Source organism: Amphiura filiformis, unplaced genomic scaffold, assembly GCF_039555335.1.
Source record: "Amphiura filiformis unplaced genomic scaffold, Afil_fr2py scaffold_58, whole genome shotgun sequence".
Classification (NCBI taxonomy): domain Eukaryota; kingdom Metazoa; phylum Echinodermata; class Ophiuroidea; order Amphilepidida; family Amphiuridae; genus Amphiura; species Amphiura filiformis.
Window position 1 is genome coordinate 537,332 of NW_027305522.1, and position 23,598 is coordinate 560,929.

The following is a 23,598-nucleotide window of genomic DNA, read 5'->3' on the forward strand; positions in this document are numbered from 1 at the left end:
TTTTTAGTGATTCAAATTCATGCACAGGCTTTACACTTTTATTTAAGCTATAATTCGCTACTCTTTCTGATTATTAGTCCAAACAGCAGTCCATAATACCTCAAAAACTTTCTGTATTTTACCGGAACTTAGTAGGGTTGCACAAATGGCGCATTGATTTAGTGGTGTGCTCCCTTCAAGGGGTTTCTGATGTTCATAAAATTGAGTTCTTTTATCTTTTTCTTGAAATATAAAATGTTTTGAGTAAAACACTCGAAATTTAAGTGCTCTGTGACATTCACATCAAGAGAAATGTCCTTTCAAAGTTATATGGTGGATTCCGAAAATGGGCAAATTTTCAACTTTTTGACCATTCATGCTTACTCTTCTATATTTTGCATTAAATTCCAATTCTCTCGATAGTTTTTGACCTTCTACCAGATGAAATTCGGTTTTAAATGAGAGTAAATCACGTTTCACAATTGCAAGGGGTCTACTCTTAATGATTTATAACAATCACCCCCCCCATATAAAACCAATATTTAGAAGCTTTAAAAGGCACGCACCGATTTGTCACCTTAAGCCCAAATTGTTTAAAATCCAAGAAATCTCGTTTTCACACAATTTGAGTAATTTGTGGCAATTTCTTGAACTTTGAAGGCCTCTGAGGGAATAATCTTAACGCGACTTGCATCTAAAACGCATTAAATATGTTCACTAACATGTAAACCATCTATTCAAATCGAAAAAACTGCAATTTAATCAACAGCCATTTCAATTTGGGCTGAATCTCTGAAAAGCACTGTTTTTCTCCTATTCGCCTCGAAGGGCGCACACCACTAAATAATCGTCCCATTGAAATACGTGTAAAACACCAGTTTTATTTATTCGTTTTGAGGCCTTTTCGGCGCTTTCTGAGAATTTTAATGATAACCAGTCGATTGCAAATCGATGAAAGTTTAACATATGTTTCAATGTATGGGTAGTCTTCCACCTCGTTTTCCCGGTAGGAGCCGCTAAACAGCGCCCTCACTGTTTTTGACATGCTCTCATGACTGTAAACCCGTTTCTGTCCATTTTTAATACGCGGACCTATTTTCTCGATAATTATAAAATGCGACTTTTTAGTGATTCAAATTCATGCACAGGCTTTACACTTTTATTTAAGCTATAATTCGCTACTCTTTCTGATTATTAGTCCAAACAGCAGTCCATAATACCTCAAAAACTTTCTGTATTTTACCGGAACTTAGTAGGGTTGCACAAATGGCGCATTGATTTAGTGGTGTGCTCCTTCAAGGGGTTTCTGATGTTCATAAAATTGAGTTCTTTTATCTTTTCTTGAAATATAAAATGTTTTGAGTAAAACACTCGAAATTTAAGTGCTCTGTGACATTCACATCAAGAGAAATGTCCTTTCAAAGTTATATGGTGGATTCCGAAAATGGGCAAATTTTCAACTTTTGACCATTCATGCTTACTCTTCTATATTTTGCATTAAATTCCAATTCTCTCGATAGTTTTTGACCTTCTACCAGATGAAATTCGGTTTTAAATGAGAGTAAATCACGTTTCACAATTGCAAGGGTCTACTCTTAATGATTTATAACAATCACCCCCCCGCCATATAAAACCAATATTTAGAAGCTTTAAAAGGCACGCACCGATTTGTCACCTTAAGCCCAAATTGTTTAAAATCCAAGAAATCTCGTTTTCACACAATTTGAGTAATTTGTGGCAATTTCTTGAACTTTGAAGGCCTCTGAGGGAATAATCTTAACGCGACTTGCATCTAAAACGCATTAAATATGTTCACTAACATGTAAACCATCTAAAAAAAAAAAAAAAACTGCAATTTAATCAACAGCCATTTCAATTTGGGCTGAATCTCTGAAAAGCACTGTTTTACTCCTAGGCCCTTCAAGGGGTTTCTGATGTTCATAAAATTGAGTTCTTTTATCTTTTTCTTGAAATATAAAATGTTTTGAGTAAAACACTCGAAATTTAAGTGCTCTGTGACATTCACATCAAGAGAAATGTCCTTTCAAAGTTATATGGTGGATTCCGAAAATGGGCAAATTTTCAACTTTTGACCATTCATGCTTACTCTTCTATATTTTGCATTAAATTCCAATTCTCTCGATAGTTTTTGACCTTCTACCAGATGAAATTCGGTTTTAAATGAGAGTAAATCACGTTTCACAATTGCAAGGGGTCTACTCTTAATGATTTATAACAATCACCCCCCCGCCATATAAAACCAATATTTAGAAGCTTTAAAAGGCACGCACCGATTTGTCACCTTAAGCCCAAATTGTTTAAAATCCAAGAAATCTCGTTTTCACACAATTTGAGTAATTTGTGGCAATTTCTTGAACTTTGAAGGCCTCTGAGGAATAATCTTAACGCGACTTGCATCTAAAACGCATTAAATATGTTCACTAACATGTAAACCATCGACTCAATTCGGAAAAACTGCAATTTAATCAACAGCCATTTCAATTTGGGCTGAATCTCTGAAAAGCACTGTTTTACTCCTAGGCCCTTCGAAGGGCGCACACCACTAAATAATCGTCCCATTGAAATACGTGTAAAAACACCAGTTTTATTTATTCGTTTGAGGCCTTTTCGGCGCTTTCTGAGAATTTTAATGATAACCAGTCGATTGCAAATCGATGAAAGTTTAACATATGTTTCAATGTATGGGTAGTCTTCCACCTCGTTTTCCCGGTAGGAGCCGCTAAACAGCGCCCTCACTGTTTTTGACATGCTCTCATGACTGTAAACCCGTTTCTGTCCATTTTTTAATACGCGGACCTATTTTCTCGATAATTATAAAATGCGACTTTTTTAGTGATTCAAATTCATGCACAGGCTTTACACTTTTATTTAAGCTATAATTCGCTACTCTTTCTGATTATTAGTCCAAACAGCAGTCCATAATACCTCAAAAACTTTCTGTATTTTACCGGAACTTAGTAGGGTTGCACAAATGGCGCATTGATTTAGTGGTGTGCTCCCTTCAAGGGGTTTCTGATGTTCATAAAATTGAGTTCTTTTATCTTTTTCTTGAAATATAAAATGTTTTGAGTAAAACACTCGAAATTTAAGTGCTCTGTGACATTCACATCAAGAGAAATGTCCTTTCAAAGTTATATGGTGGATTCCGAAAATGGGCAAATTTTCAACTTTTTGACCATTCATGCTTACTCTTCTATATTTTGCATTAAATTCCAATTCTCTCGATAGTTTTTGACCTTCTACCAGATGAAATTCGGTTTTAAATGAGAGTAAATCACGTTTCACAATTCCAAGGGGTCTACTCTTAATGATTTATAACAATCACCCCCCCCGCCATATAAAACCAATATTTAGAAGCTTTAAAAGGCACGCACCGATTTGTCACCTTACGCCCAAATTGTTTAAAATCCAAGAAATCTCGTTTTCACACAATTTGAGTAATTTGTGGCAATTTCTTGAACTTTGAAGGCCTCTGAGGGAATAATCTTAACGCGACTTGCATCTAAAACGCATTAAATATGTTCACTAACATGTAAACCATCTATTCAAATAGAAAAAACTGCAATTTAATCAACAGCCATTTCAATTTGGGCTGAATCTCTGAAAAGCACTGTTTTACTCCTAGGCCCTTCGAAGGGCGCACACCACTAAATAATCGTCCCATTGAAATACGTGTAAAAACACCAGTTTTATTTATTCGTTTTGAGGCCTTTTCGGCGCTTTCTGAGAATTTTAATGATAACCAGTCGATTGCAAATCGATGAAAGTTTAACATATGTTTCAATGTATGGGTAGTCTTCCACCTCGTTTTCCCGGTAGGAGCCGCCAAACAGCGCCCTCACTGTTTTTGACATGCTCTCATGACTGTAAACCCGTTTCTGTCCATTTTTAATACGCGGACCTATTTTCTCGATAATTATAAAATGCGACTTTTTTAGTGATTCAAATTCATGCACAGGCTTTACACTTTTATTTAAGCTATAATTCGCTACTCTTTCTGATTATTAGTCCAAACAGCAGTCCATAATACCCCAAAAACTTTCTGTATTTTACCGGAACTTAGTAGGGTTGCACAAATGGCGCATTGATTTAGTGGTGTGCTCCCTTCAAGGGGTTTCTGATGTTCATAAAATTGAGTTCTTTTATCTTTTTCTTGAAATATAAAATGTTTTGAGTAAAACACTCGAAATTTAAGTGCTCTGTGACATTCACATCAAGAGAAATGTCCTTTCAAAGTTATATGGTGGATTCCGAAAATGGGCAAATTTTCAACTTTTTGACCATTCATGCTTACTCTTCTATATTTTGCATTAAATTCCAATTCTCTCGATAGTTTTTGACCTTCTACCAGATGAAATTCGGTTTTAAATGAGAGTAAATCACGTTTCACAATTGCAAGGGGTCTACTCTTAATGATTTATAACAATCACCCCCCGCCATATAAAACCAATATTTAGAAGCTTTAAAAGGCACGCACCGATTTGTCACCTTAAGCCCAAATTGTTTAAAATCCAAGAAATCTCGTTTTCACACAATTTGAGTAATTTGTGGCAATTTCTTGAACTTTGAAGGCCTCTGAGGGAATAATCTTAACGCGACTTGCATCTAAAACGCATTAAATATGTTCACTAACATGTAAACCATCTAAAAAAAAAAAAAAAACTGCAATTTAATCAACAGCCATTTCAATTTGGGCTGAATCTCTGAAAAGCACTGTTTTACTCCTAGGCCCTTCGAAGGGCGCACACCACTAAATAATCGTCCCATTGAAATACGTGTAAAAACACCAGTTTTATTTATTCGTTTTGAGGCCTTTTCGGCGCTTTCTGAGAATTTTAATGATAACCAGTCGATTGCAAATCGATGAAAGTTTAACATATGTTTCAATGTATGGGTAGTCTTCCACCTCGTTTTCCCGGTAGGAGCCGCTAAACAGCGCCCTCACTGTTTTTGACATGCTCTCATGACTGTAAACCCGTTTCTGTCCATTTTTTAATACGCGGACCTATTTTCTCGATAATTATAAAATGCGACTTTTTAGTGATTCAAATTCATGCACAGGCTTTACACTTTTATTTAAGCTATAATTCGCTACTCTTTCTGATTATTAGTCCAAACAGCAGTCCATAAATACCTCAAAAACTTTCTGTATTTTACCGGAACTTAGTAGGGTTGCACAAATGGCGCATTGATTTAGTGGTGTGCTCCCTTCAAGGGGTTTCTGATGTTCATAAAATTGAGTTCTTTTATCTTTTTCTTGAAATATAAAATGTTTTGAGTAAAACACTCGAAATTTAAGTGCTCTGTGACATTCACATCAAGAGAAATGTCCTTTCAAAGTTATATGGTGGATTCCGAAAATGGGCAAATTTTCAACTTTTTGACCATTCATGCTTACTCTTCTATATTTGCATTAAATTCCAATTCTCTCGATAGTTTTTGACCTTCTACCAGATGAAATTCGGTTTTAAATGAGAGTAAATCACGTTTCACAATTGCAAGGGGTCTACTCTTAATGATTTATAACAATCACCCCCCCCCATATAAAACCAATATTTAGAAGCTTTAAAAGGCACGCACCGATTTGTCACCTTAAGCCCAAATTGTTTAAAATCCAAGAAATCTCGTTTTCACACAATTTGAGTAATTTGTGGCAATTTCTTGAACTTTGAAGGCCTCTGAGGGAATAATCTTAACGCGACTTGCATCTAAAACGCATTAAATATGGTCACTAACATTTAAGCCATCTAAACAAAACGAAAAAACTGCAATTTAATCAACAGCCATTTCAATTTGGGCTGAATCTCTGAAAAGCACTGTTTTACTCCTAGGCCCTTCGAAGGGCGCACACCACTAAATAATCGTCCCATTGAAATACGTGTAAAAACACCAGTTTTATTTATTCGTTTTGAGGCCTTTTCGGCGCTTTCTGAGAATTTTAATGATAACCAGTCGATTGCAAATCGATGAAAGTTTAACATATGTTTCAATGTATGGGTAGTCTTCCACCTCGTTTTCCCGGTAGGAGCCGCTAAACAGCGCCCTCACTGTTTTTGACATGCTCTCATGACTGTAAACCCGTTTCTGTCCATTTTTTAATACGCGGACCTATTTTCTCGATAATTATAAAAATGCAACTTTTTTAGTGATTCAAATTCATGCACAGGCTTTACACTTTTATTTAAGCTATAATTCGCTACTCTTTCTGATTATTAGTCCAAACAGCAGTCCATAATACCTCAAAAACTTTCTGTATTTTACCGGAACTTAGTAGGGTTGCACAAATGGCGCATTGATTTAGTGGTGTGCTCCCTTCCAGGGGTTTCTGATGTTCATAAAATTGAGTTCTTTTATCTTTTTCTTGAAATATAAAATGTTTTGAGTAAAACACTCGAAATTTAAGTGCTCTGTGACATTCACATCAAGAGAAATGTCCTTTCAAAGTTATATGGTGGATTCCGAAAATGGGCAAATTTTCAACTTTTGACCATTCATGCTTACTCTTCTATATTTTGCATTAAATTCCAATTCTCTCGATAGTTTTTGACCTTCTACCAGATGAAATTCGGTTTTAAATGAGAGTAAATCACGTTTCACAATTGCAAGGGGTCTACTCTTAATGATTTATAACAATCACCCCCCCCGCCATATAAAACCAATATTTAGAAGCTTTAAAAGGCACGCACCGATTTGTCACCTTAAGCCCAAATTGTTTAAAATCCAAGAAATCTCGTTTTCACACAATTTGAGTAATTTGTGGCAATTTCTTGAACTTTGAAGGCCTCTGAGGGAATAATCTTAACGCGACTTGCATCTAAAACGCATTAAATATGTTCACTAACATGTAAACCATCTATTCAAATAGAAAAAACTGCAATTTAATCAACAGCCATTTCAATTTGGGCTGAATCTCTGAAAAGCACTGTTTTTACTCCTAGGCCCTTCGAAGGGCGCACACCACTAAATCATCGTCCCATTGAAATACGTGTAAAACCACCAGTTTTATTTATTCGTTTTGAGGCCTTTTCGGCGCTTTCTGAGAATTTTAATGATAACCAGTCGATTGCAAATCGATGAAAGTTTAACATATGTTTCAATGTATGGGTAGTCTTCCACCTCGTTTTCCCGGTAGGAGCCGCCAAACAGCGCCCTCACTGTTTTTGACATGCTCTCATGACTGTAAACCCGTTTCTGTCCATTTTTAATACGCGGACCTATTTTCTCGATAATTATAAAATGCGACTTTTTAGTGATTCAAATTCATGCACAGGCTTTACACTTTTATTTAAGCTATAATTCGCTACTCTTTCTGATTATTAGTCCAAACAGCAGTCCATAATACCTCAAAAACTTTCTGTATTTTACCGGAACTTAGTAGGGTTGCACAAATGGCGCATTGATTTAGTGGTGTGCTCCCTTCAAGGGGTTTCTGATGTTCATAAAATTGAGTTCTTTTATCTTTTCTTGAAATATAAAATGTTTTGAGTAAAACACTCGAAATTTAAGTGCTCTGTGACATTCACATCAAGAGAAATGTCCTTTCAAAGTTATATGGTGGATTCCGAAAATGTGCAATTTTTCAACATTTTGACCATTCATGTTTACTCTTCTATATTTGCATTAAATTCCAATTCTCTCGATAGTTTTTGACCTTCTACCAGATGAAATTCGGTTTTAAATGAGAGTAAATCACGTTTCACAATTGCAAGGGGTCTACTCTTAATGATTTATAACAATCACCCCCCGCCATATAAAACCAATATTTAGAAGCTTTAAAAGGCACGCACCGATTTGTCACCTTAAGCCCAAATTGTTTAAAATCCAAGAAATCTCGTTTTCACACAATTTGAGTAATTTGTGGCAATTTCTTGAACTTTGAAGGCCTCTGAGGGAATAATCTTAACGCGACTTGCATCTAAAACGCATTAAATATGTTCACTAACATGTAAACCATCTAAACAAAAAAAAAAAACTGCAATTTAATCAACAGCCATTTCAATTTGGGCTGAATCTCTGAAAAGCACTGTTTTACTCCTAGGCCCTTCGAAGGGCGCACACCACTAAATAATCGTCCCATTGAAATACGTGTAAAAACACCAGTTTTATTTATTCGTTTGGAGGCCTTTTCGGCGCTTTCTGAGAATTTTAATGATAACCAGTCGATTGCAAATCGATGAAAGTTTAACATATGTTTCAATGTATGGGTAGTCTTCCACCTCGTTTTCCCGGTAGGAGCCGCTAAACAGCGCCCTCACTGTTTTTGACATGCTCTCATGACTGTAAACCCGTTTCTGCCCATTTAATACGCGGACCTATTTTCTCGATAATTATAAAAATGCGACTTTTTAGTGATTCAAATTCATGCACAGGCTTTACACTTTTATTTAAGCTATAATTCGCTACTCTTTCTGATTATTAGTCCAAACAGCAGTCCATAATACCTCAAAAACTTTCTGTATTTTACCGGAACTTAGTAGGGTTGCACAAATGGCGCATTGATTTAGTGGTGTGCTCCCTTCAAGGGGTTTCTGATGTTCATAAAATTGAGTTCTTTTATCTTTTTCTTGAAATATAAAATGTTTTGAGTAAAACACTCGAAATTTAAGTGCTCTGTGACATTCACATCAAGAGAAATGTCCTTTCAAAGTTATATGGTGGATTCCGAAAATGGGCAAATTTTCAACTTTTTGACCATTCATGCTTACTCTTCTATATTTTGCATTAAATTCCAATTCTCTCGATAGTTTTTGACCTTCTACCAGATGAAATTCGGTTTTAAATGAGAGTAAATCACGTTTCACAATTGCAAGGGGTCTACTCTTAATGATTTATAACAATCACCCCCCCGCCATATAAAACCAATATTTAGAAGCTTTAAAAGGCACGCACCGATTTGTCACCTTAAGCCCAAATTGTTTAAAATCCAAGAAATCTCGTTTTCACACAATTTGAGTAATTTGTGGCAATTTCTTGAACTTTGAAGGCCTCTGAGGGAATAATCTTAACGCGACTTGCATCTAAAACGCATTAAATATGTTCACTAACATGTAAACCATCTATTTAAAAAAAAAAAACTGCAATTTAATCAACAGCCATTTCAATTTGGGCTGAATCTCTGAAAAGCACTGTTTTACTCCTAGGCCCTTCGAAGGGCGCACACCACTAAATAATCGTCCCATTGAAATACGTGTAAAAACACCAGTTTTATTTATTCGTTTGAGGCCTTTTCGGCGCTTTCTGAGAATTTTAATGATAACCTTTCGGTTGCGAGTCGATGAAAGTTTAACATATGTTTCAATGTATGGGTAGTCTTCCACCTCGTTTTCCCGGTAGGAGCCGCCAAACAGCGCCCTCACTGTTTTTGACATGCTCTCATGACTGTAAACCCGTTTCTGCCCATTTTTAATACGCGGACCTATTTTCTCGATAATTATAAAAATGCGACTTTTTTAGTGATTCAAATTCATGCACAGGCTTTACACTTTTATTTAAGCTATAATTCGCTACTCTTTCTGATTATTAGTCCAAACAGCAGTCCATAATACCTCAAAAACTTTCTGTATTTTACCGGAACTTAGTAGGGTTGCACAAATGGCGCATTGATTTAGTGGTGTGCGCCCTTCAAGGGGTTTCTGATGTTCATAAAATTGAGTTCTTTTATCTTTTTCTTGAAATATAAAATGTTTTGAGTAAAACACTCGAAATTTAAGTGCTCTGTGACATTCACATCAAGAGAAATGTCCTTTCAAAGTTATATGGTGGATTCCGAAAATGGGCAAATTTTCAACTTTTTGACCACTCATGCTTACTCTTCTATATTTTGCATTAAATTCCAATTCTCTCGATAGTTTTTGACCTTCTACCAGATGAAATTCGGTTTTAAATGAGAGTAAATCACGTTTCACAATTGCAAGGGGTCTACTCTTAATGATTTATAACAATCACCCCCCGCCATATAAAACCAATATTTAGAAGCTTTAAAAGGCACGCACCGATTTGTCACCTTAAGCCCAAATTGTTTAAAATCCAAGAAATCTCGTTTTCACACAATTTGAGTAATTTGTGGCAATTTCTTGAACTTTGAAGGCCTCTGAGGGAATAATCTTAACGCGACTTGCATCTAAAACGCATTAAATATGTTCACTAACATGTAAACCATCTATTCAAATCGAAAAAACTGCAATTTAATCAACAGCCATTTCAATTTGGGCTGAATCTCTGAAAAGCACTGTTTTACTCCTAGGCCCTTCGAAGGGCGCACACCACTAAATAATCGTCCCATTGAAATACGTGTAAAAACACCAGTTTTATTTATTCGTTTTGAGGCCTTTTCGGCGCTTTCTGAGAATTTTAATGATAACCAGTCGATTGCAAATCGATGAAAGTTTAACATATGTTTCAATGTATGGGTAGTCTTCCACCTCGTTTTCCCGGTAGGAGCCGCCAAACAGCGCCCTCACTGTTTTTGACATGCTCTCATGACTGTAAACCCGTTTCTGTCCATTTTTTTTTTTTTTTTCCTATTTTCTCGATAATTATAAAAATGCGACTTTTTTAGTGATTCAAATTCATGCACAGGCTTTACACTTTTATTTAAGCTATAATTCGCTACTCTTTCTGATTATTAGTCCAAACAGCAGTCCATAATACCTCAAAAACTTTCTGTATTTTACCGGAACTTAGTAGGGTTGCACAAATGGCGCATTGATTTAGTGGTGTGCTCCCTTCAAGGGGTTTCTGATGTTCATAAAATTGAGTTCTTTTATCTTTTTCTTGAAATATAAAATGTTTTGAGTAAAACACTCGAAATTTAAGTGCTCTGTGACATTCACATCAAGAGAAATGTCCTTTCAAAGTTATATGGTGGATTCCGAAAATGGGCAAATTTTCAACATTTTGACCATTCATGCTTACTCTTCTATATTTGCATTAAATTCCAATTCTCTCGATAGTTTTTGACCTTCTACCAGATGAAATTCGGTTTTAAATGAGAGTAAATCACGTTTCACAATTGCAAGGGGTCTACTCTTAATGATTTATAACAATCACCCCCCGCCATATAAAACCAATATTTGAAGCTTTAAAAGGCACGCACCGATTTGTCACCTTAAGCCCAAATTGTTTAAAATCCAAGAAATCTCGTTTTCACACAATTTGAGTAATTTGTGGCAATTTCTTGAACTTTGAAGGCCTCTGAGGGAATAATCTTAACGCGACTTGCATCTAAAACGCATTAAATATGTTCACTAACATGTAAACCATCTATTCAAATCGAAAAACTGCAATTTAATCAACAGCCATTTCAATTTGGGCTGAATCTCTGAAAAGCACTGTTTTACTCCTAGGCCCTTCGAAGGGCGCACACCACTAAATAATCGTCCCATTGAAATACGTGTAAAAACACCAGTTTTATTTATTCGTTTTGAGGCCTTTTCGGCGCTTTCTGAGAATTTTAATGATAACCATCGATTGCAAATCGATGAAAGTTTAACATATGTTTCAATGTATGGGTAGTCTTCCACCTCGTTTTCCCGGTAGGAGCCGCTAAACAGCGCCCTCACTGTTTTTGACATGCTCTCATGACTGTAAACCCGTTTCTGCCCATTTTTTAATACGCGGACCTATTTTCTCGATAATTATAAAAATGCGACTTTTTAGTGATTCAAATTCATGCACAGGCTTTACACTTTTATTTAAGCTATAATTCGCTACTCTTTCTGATTATTAGTCCAAACAGCAGTCCATAATACCTCAAAAACTTTCTGTATTTTACCGGAACTTAGTAGGGTTGCACAAATGGCGCATTGATTTAGTGGTGTGCTCCCTTCAAGGGGTTTCTGATGTTCATAAAATTGAGTTCTTTTATCTTTTTCTTGAAATATAAAATGTTTTGAGTAAAACACTCGAAATTTAAGTGCTCTGTGACATTCACATCAAGAGAAATGTCCTTTCAAAGTTATATGGTGGATTCCGAAAATGGGCAAATTTTCAACTTTTTGACCATTCATGCTTACTCTTCTATATTTTGCATTAAATTCCAATTCTCTCGATAGTTTTTGACCTTCTACCAGATGAAATTCGGTTTTAAATGAGAGTAAATCACGTTTCACAATTGCAAGGGTCTACTCTTAATGATTTATAACAATCACCCCCCGCCATATAAAACCAATATTTAGAAGCTTTAAAAGGCACGCACCGATTTGTCACCTTAAGCCCAAATTGTTTAAAATCCAAGAAATCTCGTTTTCACACAATTTGAGTAATTTGTGGCAATTTCTTGAACTTTGAAGGCCTCTGAGGGAATAATCTTAACGCGACTTGCATCTAAAACGCATTAAATATGTTCACTAACATGTAAACCATCTATTCAAATCGAAAAAACTGCAATTTAATCAACAGCCATTTCAATTTGGGCTGAATCTCTGAAAAGCACTGTTTTTACTCCTAGGCCCTTCGAAGGGCGCACACCACTAAATAATCGTCCCATTGAAATACGTGTAAAAACACCAGTTTTATTTATTCGTTTTGAGGCCTTTTCGGCGCTTTCTGAGAATTTTAATGATAACCAGTCGATTGCAAATCGATGAAAGTTTAACATATGTTTCAATGTATGGGTAGTCTTCCACCTCGTTTTCCCGGTAGGAGCCGCTAAACAGCGCCCTCACTGTTTTTGACATGCTCTCATGACTGTAAACCCGTTTCTGTCCATTTTTTCATACGCGGACCTATTTTCTTGATAATTATAAAAATGCGACTTTTTAGTGATTCAAATTCATGCACAGGCTTTACACTTTTATTTAAGCTATAATTCGCTACTCTTTCTGATTATTAGTCCAAACAGCAGTCCATAATACCTCAAAAACTTTCTGTATTTTACCGGAACTTAGTAGGGTTGCACAAATGGCGCATTGATTTAGTGGGGTGCTCCCTTCAAGGGGTTTCTGATGTTCATAAAATTGAGTTCTTTTATCTTTTCTTGAAATATAAAATGTTTTGAGTAAAACACTCGAAATTTAAGTGCTCTGTGACATTCACATCAAGAGAAATGTCCTTTCAAAGTTATATGGTGGATTCCGAAAATGGGCAAATTTCCAACATTTTGACCATTCATGCTTACTCTTCTATATTTTGCATTAAATTCCAATTCTCTCGATAGTTTTTGACCTTCTACCAGATGAAATTCGGTTTTAAATGAGAGTAAATCACGTTTCACAATTGCAAGGGTCTACTCTTAATGATTTATAACAATCACCCCCCCCGCCATATAAAACCAATATTTAGAAGCTTTAAAAGGCACGCACCGATTTGTCACCTTAAGCCCAAATTGTTTAAAATCCAAGAAATCTCGTTTTCACACAATTTGAGTAATTTGTGGCAATTTCTTGAACTTTGAAGGCCTCTGAGGGAATAATCTTAACGCGACTTGCATCTAAAACGCATTAAATATGTTCACTAACATGTAAACCATCTAATTAAAACGAAAAAACTGCAATTTAATCAACAGCCATTTCAATTTGGGCTGAATCTCTGAAAAGCACTGTTTTACTCCTAGGCCCTTCGAAGGGCGCACACCACTAAATAATCGTCCCATTGAAATACGTGTAAAAACACCAGTTTTATTTATTCGTTTTGGGCCTTTTCGGCGCTTTCTGAGAATTTTAATGATAACCAGTCGATTGCAAATCGATGAAAGTTTAACATATGTTTCAATGTATGGGTAGTCTTCCACCTCGTTTTCCCGGTAGGAGCCGCCAAACAGCGCCCTCACTGTTTTTGACATGCTCTCATGACTGTAAACCCGTTTCTGCCCATTTTTTAATACGCGGACCTATTTTCTCGATAATTATAAAAATGCGACTTTTTTAGTGATGCAAATTCATGCACAGGCTTTACACTTTTATTTAAGCTATAATTCGCTACTCTTTCTGATTATTAGTCCAAACAGCAGTCCATAATACCTCAAAAACTTTCTGTATTTTACCGGAACTTAGTAGGGTTGCACAAATGGCGCATTGATTTAGTGGTGTGCTCCCTTCAAGGGGTTTCTGATGTTCATAAAATTGAGTTCTTTTATCTTTTTCTTGAAATATAAAATGTTTTGAGTAAAACACTCGAAATTTAAGTGCTCTGTGACATTCACATCAAGAGAAATGTCCTTTCAAAGTTATATGGTGGATTCCGAAAATGGGCAAATTTTCAACTTTTGACCATTCATGCTTACTCTTCTATATTTTGCATTAAATTCCAATTCTCTCGATAGTTTTTGACCTTCTACCAGATGAAATTCGGTTTTAAATGAGAGTAAATCACGTTTCACAATTGCAAGGGGTCTACTCTTAATGATTTATAACAATCACCCCCCCCCCCCCATATAAAACCAATATTTAGAAGCTTTAAAAGGCACGCACCGATTTGTCACCTTAAGCCCAAATTGTTTAAAATCCAAGAAATCTCGTTTTCACACAATTTGAGTAATTTGTGGCAATTTCTTGAACTTTGAAGGCCTCTGAGGGAATAATCTTAACGCGACTTGCATCTAAAACGCATTAAATATGTTCACTAACATGTAAACCATCTATTCAAATCGAAAAAACTGCAATTTAATCAACAGCCATTTCAATTTGGGCTGAATCTCTGAAAAGCACTGTTTTACTCCTAGGCCCTTCGAAGGGTTTCTGATGTTCATAAAATTGAGTTCTTTTATCTTTTTCTTGAAATATAAAATGTTTTGAGTAAAACACTCGAAATTTAAGTGCTCTGTGACATTCACATCAAGAGAAATGTCCTTTCAAAGTTATATGGTGGATTCCGAAAATGGGCAAATTTTCAACTTTTGACCATTCATGCTTACTCTTCTATATTTTGCATTAAATTCCAATTCTCTCGATAGTTTTTGACCTTCTACCAGATGAAATTCGGTTTTAAATGAGAGTAAATCACGTTTCACAATTGCAAGGGTCTACTCTTAATGATTTATAACAATCACCCCCCGCCATATAAAACCAATATTTAGAAGCTTTAAAAGGCACGCACCGATTTGTCACCTTAAGCCCAAATTGTTTAAAATCCAAGAAATCTCGTTTTCACACAATTTGAGTAATTTGTGGCAATTTCTTGAACTTTGAAGGCCTCTGAGGGAATAATCTTAACGCGACTTGCATCTAAAACGCATTAAATATGTTCACTAACATGTAAACCATCTATTCAAATCGAAAAAACTGCAATTTAATCAACAGCCATTTCAATTTGGGCTGAATCTCTGAAAAGCACTGTTTTACTCCTAGGCCCTTCGAAGGGCGCACACCACTAAATAATCGTCCCATTGAAATACGTGTAAAAACACCAGTTTTATTTATTCGTTTGAGGCCTTTTCGGCGCTTTCTGAGAATTTTAATGATAACCAGTCGATTGCAAATCGATGAAAGTTTAACATATGTTTCAATGTATGGGTAGTCTTCCACCTCGTTTTCCCGGTGGCGCCGCTAAACAGCGCCCTCACTGTTTTTGACATGCTCTCATGACTGTAAACCCGTTTCTGTCCATTTTTAATACGCGGACCTATTTTCTCGATAATTATAAAATGCGACTTTTTAGTGATTCAAATTCATGCACAGGCTTTACACTTTTATTTAAGCTATAATTCGCTACTCTTTCTGATTATTAGTCCAAACAGCAGTCCATAATACCTCAAAAACTTTCTGTATTTTACCGGAACTTAGTAGGGTTGCACAAATGGCGCATTGATTTAGTGGTGTGCTCCCTTCAAGGGGTTTCTGATGTTCATAAAATTGAGTTCTTTTATCTTTTTCTTGAAATATAAAATGTTTTGAGTAAAACACTCGAAATTTAAGTGCTCTGTGACATTCACATCAAGAGAAATGTCCTTTCAAAGTTATATGGTGGATTCCGAAAATGGGCAAATTTTCAACATTTTGACCATTCATGCTTACTCTTCTATATTTGCATTAAATTCCAATTCTCTCGATAGTTTTTGACCTTCTACCAGATGAAATTCGGTTTTAAATGAGAGTAAATCACGTTTCACAATTGCAAGGGGTCTACTCTTAATGATTTATAACAATCACCCCCCCCGCCATATAAAACCAATATTTAGAAGCTTTAAAAGGCACGCACCGATTTGTCACCTTAAGCCCAAATTGTTTAAAATCCAAGAAATCTCGTTTTCACACAATTTGAGTAATTTGTGGCAATTTCTTGAACTTTGAAGGCCTCTGAGGGAATAATCTTAACGCGACTTGCATCTAAAACGCATTAAATATGTTCACTAACATGTAAACCATCTATTCAAATCGAAAAAACTGCAATTTAATCAACAGCCATTTCAATTTGGGCTGAATCTCTGAAAAGCACTGTTTTACTCCTAGGCCCTTCGAAGGGCGCACACCACTAAATAATCGTCCCATTGAAATACGTGTAAAAACACCAGTTTTATTTATTCGTTTGAGGCCTTTTCGGCGCTTTCTGAGAATTTTAATGATAACCAGTCGATTGCAAATCGATGAAAGTTTAACATATGTTTCAATGTATGGGTAGTCTTCCACCTCGTTTTCCCGGTAGAGCCGCTAAACAGCGCCCTCACTGTTTTTGACATGCTCTCATGACTGTAAACCCGTTTCTGTCCATTTTTAATACGCGGACCTATTTTCTCGATAATTATAAAATGCGACTTTTTAGTGATTCAAATTCATGCACAGGCTTTACACTTTTATTTAAGCTATAATTCGCTACTCTTTCTGATTATTAGTCCAAACAGCAGTCCATAATACCTCAAAAACTTTCTGTATTTTACCGGAACTTAGTAGGGTTGCACAAATGGCGCATTGATTTAGTGGTGTGCTCCCTTCAAGGGGTTTCTGATGTTCATAAAATTGAGTTCTTTTATCTTTTTCTTGAAATATAAAATGTTTTGAGTAAAACACTCGAAATTTAAGTGCTCTGTGACATTCACATCAAGAGAAATGTCCTTTCAAAGTTATATGGTGGATTCCGAAAATGGGCAAATTTTCAACTTTTGACCATTCATGCTTACTCTTCTATATTTTGCATTAAATTCCAATTCTCTCGATAGTTTTTGTTTTTCTTTTTAGATGAAATTCGGTTTTAAATGAGAGTAAATCACGTTTCACAATTGCAAGGGGTCTACTCTTAATGATTTATAACAATCACCCCCCCGCCATATAAAACCAATATTTAGAAGCTTTAAAAGGCACGCACCGATTTGTCACCTTAAGCCCAAATTGTTTAAAATCCAAGAAATCTCGTTTTCACACAATTTGAGTAATTTGTGGCAATTTCTTGAACTTTGAAGGCCTCTGAGGGAATAATCTTAACGCGACTTGCATCTAAAACGCATTAAATATATTCACTAACATGTAAACCATCTATTCAAATCGAAAAAACTGCAATTTAATCAACAGCCATTTCAATTTGGGCTGAATCTCTGAAAAGCACTGTTTTACTCCTAGGCCCTTCGAAGGGCGCACACCACTAAATAATCGTCCCATTGAAATACGTGTAAAAACACCAGTTTTATTTATTCGTTTTGAGGCCTTTTCGGCGCTTTCTGAGAATTTTAATGATAACCAGTCGATTGCAAATCGATGAAAGTTTAACATATGTTTCAATGTATGGGTAGTCTTCCACCTCGTTTTCCCGGTAGGAGCCGCTAAACAGCGCCCTCACTGTTTTTGACATGCTCTCATGACTGTAAACCCGTTTCTGTCCATTTTTTAATACGCGGACCTATTTTCTCGATAATTATAAAATGCGACTTTTTAGTGATTCAAATTCATGCACAGGCTTTACACTTTTATTTAAGCTATAATTCGCTACTCTTTCTGATTATTAGTCCAAACAGCAGTCCATAATACCTCAAAAACTTTCTGTATTTTACCGGAACTTAGTAGGGTTGCACAAATGGCGCATTGATTTAGTGGTGTGCTCCCTTCAAGGGGTTTCTGATGTTCATAAAATTGAGTTCTTTTATCTTTTTCTTGAAATATAAAATGTTTTGAGTAAAACACTCGAAATTTAAGTGCTCTGTGACATTCACATCAAGAGAAATGTCCTTTCAAAGTTATATGGTGGATTCCGAAAATGGGCAAATTTTCAACTTTTTCACCATTCATGCTTACTCTTCTATATTTTGCATTAAATTCCAATTCTCTCGATAGTTTTTGACCTTCTACCAGATGAAATTCGGTTTTAAATGAGAGTAAATCACGTTTCACAATTGCAAGGGGTCTACTCTTAATGATTTATAACAATCACCCCCCCGCCATATAAAACCAATATTTAGAAGCTTTAAAAGGCACGCACCGATGTGTCACCTTAAGCCCAAATTGTTTAAAATCCAAGAAATCTCGTTTTCACACAATTTGAGTAATTTGTGGCAATTTCTTGAACTTTGAAGGCCTCTGAGGAATAATCTTAACGCGACTTGCATCTAAAACGCATTAAAGATGTTCACTAACATGTAAACCATCTATTCAAATCGAAAAACTGCAATTTAATCAACAATTTCAATTTGGGCTGAATCTCTGAAAAGCACTTCAATTTGGGCTGAATCTCTGAAAAGCACTGTTTTACTCCTAGGCCCTTCGAAGGGGTTTCTGATGTTCATAAAATTGAGTTCTTTTATCTTTTTCTTGAAATATAAAATGTTTTGAGTAAAACACTCGAAATTTAAGTGCTCTGTGACATTCACATCAAGAGAAATGTCCTTTCAAAGTTATATGGTGGATTCCGAAAATGGGCAAATTTTCTACTTTTTGACTATTCATGCTTTCTCTTCTATATTTTGCATTAAATTCCAATTCTCTCGATAGTTTTGACCTTCTACCAGATGAAATTCGGTTTTAAATGAGAGTAAATCACGTTTCACAATTGCAAGGGTCTACTCTTAATGATTTATAACAATCACCCCCCGCCATATAAAACCAATATTTAGAAGCTTTAAAAGGCACGCACCGATTTGTCACCTTAAGCCCAAATTGTTTAAAATCCAAGAAATCTCGTTTTCACACAATTTGAGTAATTTGTGGCAATTTCTTGAACTTTGAAGGCCTCTGAGGGAATAATCTTAACGCGACTTGCATCTAAAACGCATTAAATATGTTCACTAACATAAACCATCTATTCAAATCGAAAAACTGCAATTTAATCAACAGCCATTTCAATTTGGGCTGAATCTCTGAAAAGCACTGTTTTACTCCTAGGCCCTTCGAAGGGCGCACACCACTAAATAATCGTCCCATTGAAATACGTGTAAAAACACCAGTTTTATTTATTCGTTTTGAGGCCTTTTCGGCGCTTTCTGAGAATTTTAATGATAACCAGTCGATTGCAAATCGATGAAAGTTTAACATATGTTTCAATGTATGGGTAGTCTTCCACCTCGTTTTCCCGGTAGGAGCCGCTAAACAGCGCCCTCACTGTTTTTGACATGCTCTCATGACTGTAAACCCGTTTCTGTCCATTTTTAATACGCGGACCTATTTTCTCGATAATTATAAAATGCGACTTTTTAGTGATTCAAATTCATGCACAGGCTTTACACTTTTATTTAAGCTATAATTCGCTACTCTTTTCTGATTATTAGTCCAAACAGCAGTCCATAATACCTCAAAAACTTTCTGTATTTTACCGGAACTTAGTAGGGTTGCACAAATGGCGCATTGATTTAGTGGTGTGCTCCCTTCAAGGGGTTTCTGATGTTCATAAAATTGAGTTCTTTTATCTTTTTCTTGAAATATAAAATGTTTTGAGTAAAACACTCGAAATTTAAGTGCTCTGTGACATTCACATCAAGAGAAATGTCCTTTCAAAGTTATATGGTGGATTCCGAAAATGGGCAAATTTTCAACTTTTGACCATTCATGCTTACTCTTCTATATTTTGCATTAAATTCCAATTCTCTCGATAGTTTTTGACCTTCTACCAGATGAAATTCGGTTTTAAATGAGAGTAAATCACGTTTCACAATTGCAAGGGTCTACTCTTAATGATTTATAACAATCACCCCCCGCCATATAAAACCAATATTTAGAAGCTTTAAAAGGCACGCACCGATTTGTCACCTTAAGCCCAAATTGTTTAAAATCCAAGAAATCTCGTTTTCACACAATTTGAGTAATTTGTGGCAATTTCTTGAACTTTGAAGGCCTCTGAGGGAATAATCTTAACGCGACTTGCATCTAAAACGCATTAAATATGTTCACTAACATGTAAACCATCTATTTAAATCGAAAAACTGCAATTTAATCAACAGCCATTTCAATTTGGGCTGAATCTCTGAAAAGCACTGTTTTACTCCTAGGCCCTTCGAAGGGCGCACACCACTAAATAATCGTCCCATTGAAATACGTGTAAAAACACCAGTTTTATTTATTCGTTTTGAGGCCTTTTCGGCGCTTTCTGAGAATTTTAATGATAACCAGTCGATTGCAAATCGATGAAAGTTTAACATATGTTTCAATGTATGGGTAGTCTTCCACCTCGTTTTCCCGGTAGGAGCCGCTAAACAGCGCCCTCACTGTTTTTGACATGCTCTCATGACTGTAAACCCGTTTCTGTCCATTTTTTAATACGCGGACCTATTTTCTCGATAATTATAAAAATGCGACTTTTTAGTGATTCAAATTCATGCACAGGCTTTACACTTTTATTTAAGCTATAATTCGCTACTCTTTCTGATTATTAGTCCAAACAGCAGTCCATAATACCTCAAAAACTTTCTGTATTTTACCGGAACTTAGTAGGGTTGCACAAATGGCGCATTGATTTAGTGGTGTGTTCCCTTGAAGGGGTTTCTGATGTTCATAAAATTGAGTTCTTTTATCTTTTTCTTGAAATATAAAATGTTTTGAGTAAAACACTCGAAATTTAAGTGCTCTGTGACATTCACATCAAGAGAAATGTCCTTTCAAAGTTATATGGTGGATTCCGAAAATGGGCAAATTTTCAACTTTTTGATTATTTTTGCTTACTCTTCTATATTTTGCATTAAATTCCAATTCTCTCGATAGTTTTTGACCTTCTACCAGATGAAATTCGGTTTTAAATGAGAGTAAATCACGTTTCACAATTGCAAGGGGTCTACTCTTAATGATTTATAACAATCACCCCCCGCCATATAAAACCAATATTTAGAAGCTTTAAAAGGCACGCACCGATTTGTCACCTTAAGCCCAAATTGTTTAAAATCCAAGAAATCTCGTTTTCACACAATTTGAGTAATTTGTGGCAATTTCTTGAACTTTGAAGGCCTCTGAGGGAATAATCTTAACGCGACTTGCATCTAAAACGCATTAAATATGTTCACTAACATGTAAACCATCTATTCAAATCGAAAAAACTGCAATTTAATCAACAGCCATTTCAATTTGGGCTGAATCTCTGAAAAGCACTGTTTTACTCCTAGGCCCTTCGAAGGGCGCACACCACTAAATAATCGTCCCATTGAAATACGTGTAAAAACACCAGTTTTATTTATTCGTTTTGAGGCCTTTTCGGCGCTTTCTGAGAATTTTAATGATAACCAGTCGATTGCAAATCGATGAAAGTTTAACATATGTTTCAATGTATGGGTAGTCTTCCACCTCGTTTTCCCGGTAGGAGCCGCTAAACAGCGCCCTCACTGTTTTTGACATGCTCTCATGACTGTAAACCCGTTTCTGTCCATTTTTTAATACGCGGACCTATTTTCTCGATAATTATAAAATGCGACTTTTTAGTGATTCAAATTCATGCACAGGCTTTACACTTTTATTTAAGCTATAATTCGCTACTCTTTCTGATTATTAGTCCAAACAGCAGTCCATAATACCTCAAAAACTTTCTGTATTTTACCGGAACTTAGTAGGGTTGCACAAATGGCGCATTGATTTAGTGGTGTGCTCCCTTCAAGGGGTTTCTGATGTTCATAAAATTGAGTTCTTTTATCTTTTTCTTGAAATATAAAATGTTTTGAGTAAAACACTCGAAATTTAAGTGCTCTGTGACATTCACATCAAGAGAAATGTCCTTTCAAAGTTATATGGTGGATTCCGAAAATGGGCAAATTTTCAACTTTTTGACCATTCATGCTTACTCTTCTATATTTTGCATTAAATTCCAATTCTCTCGATAGTTTTTGACCTTCTACCAGATGAAATTCGGTTTTAAATGAGAGTAAATCACGTTTCACAATTGCAAGGGGTCTACTCTTAATGATTTATAACAATCACCCCCCCCCGCCATATAAAACCAATATTTAGAAGCTTTAAAAGGCACGCACCGATTTGTCACCTTAAGCCCAAATTGTTTAAAATCCAAGAAATCTCGTTTTCACACAATTTGAGTAATTTGTGGCAATTTCTTGAACTTTGAAGGCCTCTGAGGGAATAATCTTAACGCGACTTGCATCTAAAACGCATTAAATATGTTCACTAACATGTAAACCATCTATTCAAATCAAAAAAACTGCAATTTAATCAACAGCCATTTCAATTTGGGCTGAATCTCTGAAAAGCACTGTTTTACTCCTAGGCCCCTCGAAGGGCGCACACCACCACATAATCGTCCCATTGAAATACGTGTAAAAACACCAGTTTTATTTATTCGTTTTGAGGCCTTTTCGGCGCTTTCTGAGAATTTTAATGATAACCAGTCGATTGCAAATCGATGAAAGTTTAACATATGTTTCAATGTATGGGTAGTCTTCCACCTCGTTTTCCCGGTAGGAGCCGCTAAACAGCGCCCTCACTGTTTTTGACATGCTCTCATGACTGTAAACCCGTTTCTGTCCATTTTTAATACGCGGACCTATTTTCTCGATAATTATAAAATGCGACTTTTTTAGTGATTCAAATTCATGCACAGGCTTTACACTTTTATTTAAGCTATAATTCGCTACTCTTTCTGATTATTAGTCCAAACAGCAGTCCATAATACCTCAAAAACTTTCTGTATTTTACCGGAACTTAGTAGGGTTGCACAAATGGCGCATTGATTTAGTGGTGTGCTCCCTTCAAGGGGTTTCTGATGTTCATAAAATTGAGTTCTTTTATCTTTTTCTTGAAATATAAAATGTTTTGAGTAAAACACTCGAAATTTAAGTGCTCTGTGACATTCACATCAAGAGAAATGTCCTTTCAAAGTTATATGGTGGATTCCGAAAATGGGCAAATTTTCAACTTTTTGACCATTCATGCTTACTCTTCTATATTTTGCATTAAATTCCAATTCTCTCGATAGTTTTTGACCTTCTACCAGATGAAATTCGGTTTTAAATGAGAGTAAATCACGTTTCACAATTGCAAGGGGTCTACTCTTAATGATTTATAACAATCCGATATTTAGAAGCTTTAAAAGGCACGCACCGATTTGTCACCTTAAGCCCAAATTGTTTAAAATCCAAGAAATCTCGTTTTCACACAATTTGAGTAATTTGTGGCAATTTCTTGAACTTTGAAGGCCTCTGAGGGAATAATCTTAACGCGACTTGCATCTAAAACGCATTAAATATGTTCACTAACATGTAAACCATCTATTCAAATCGAAAAAACTGCAATTTAATCAACAGCCATTTCAATTTGG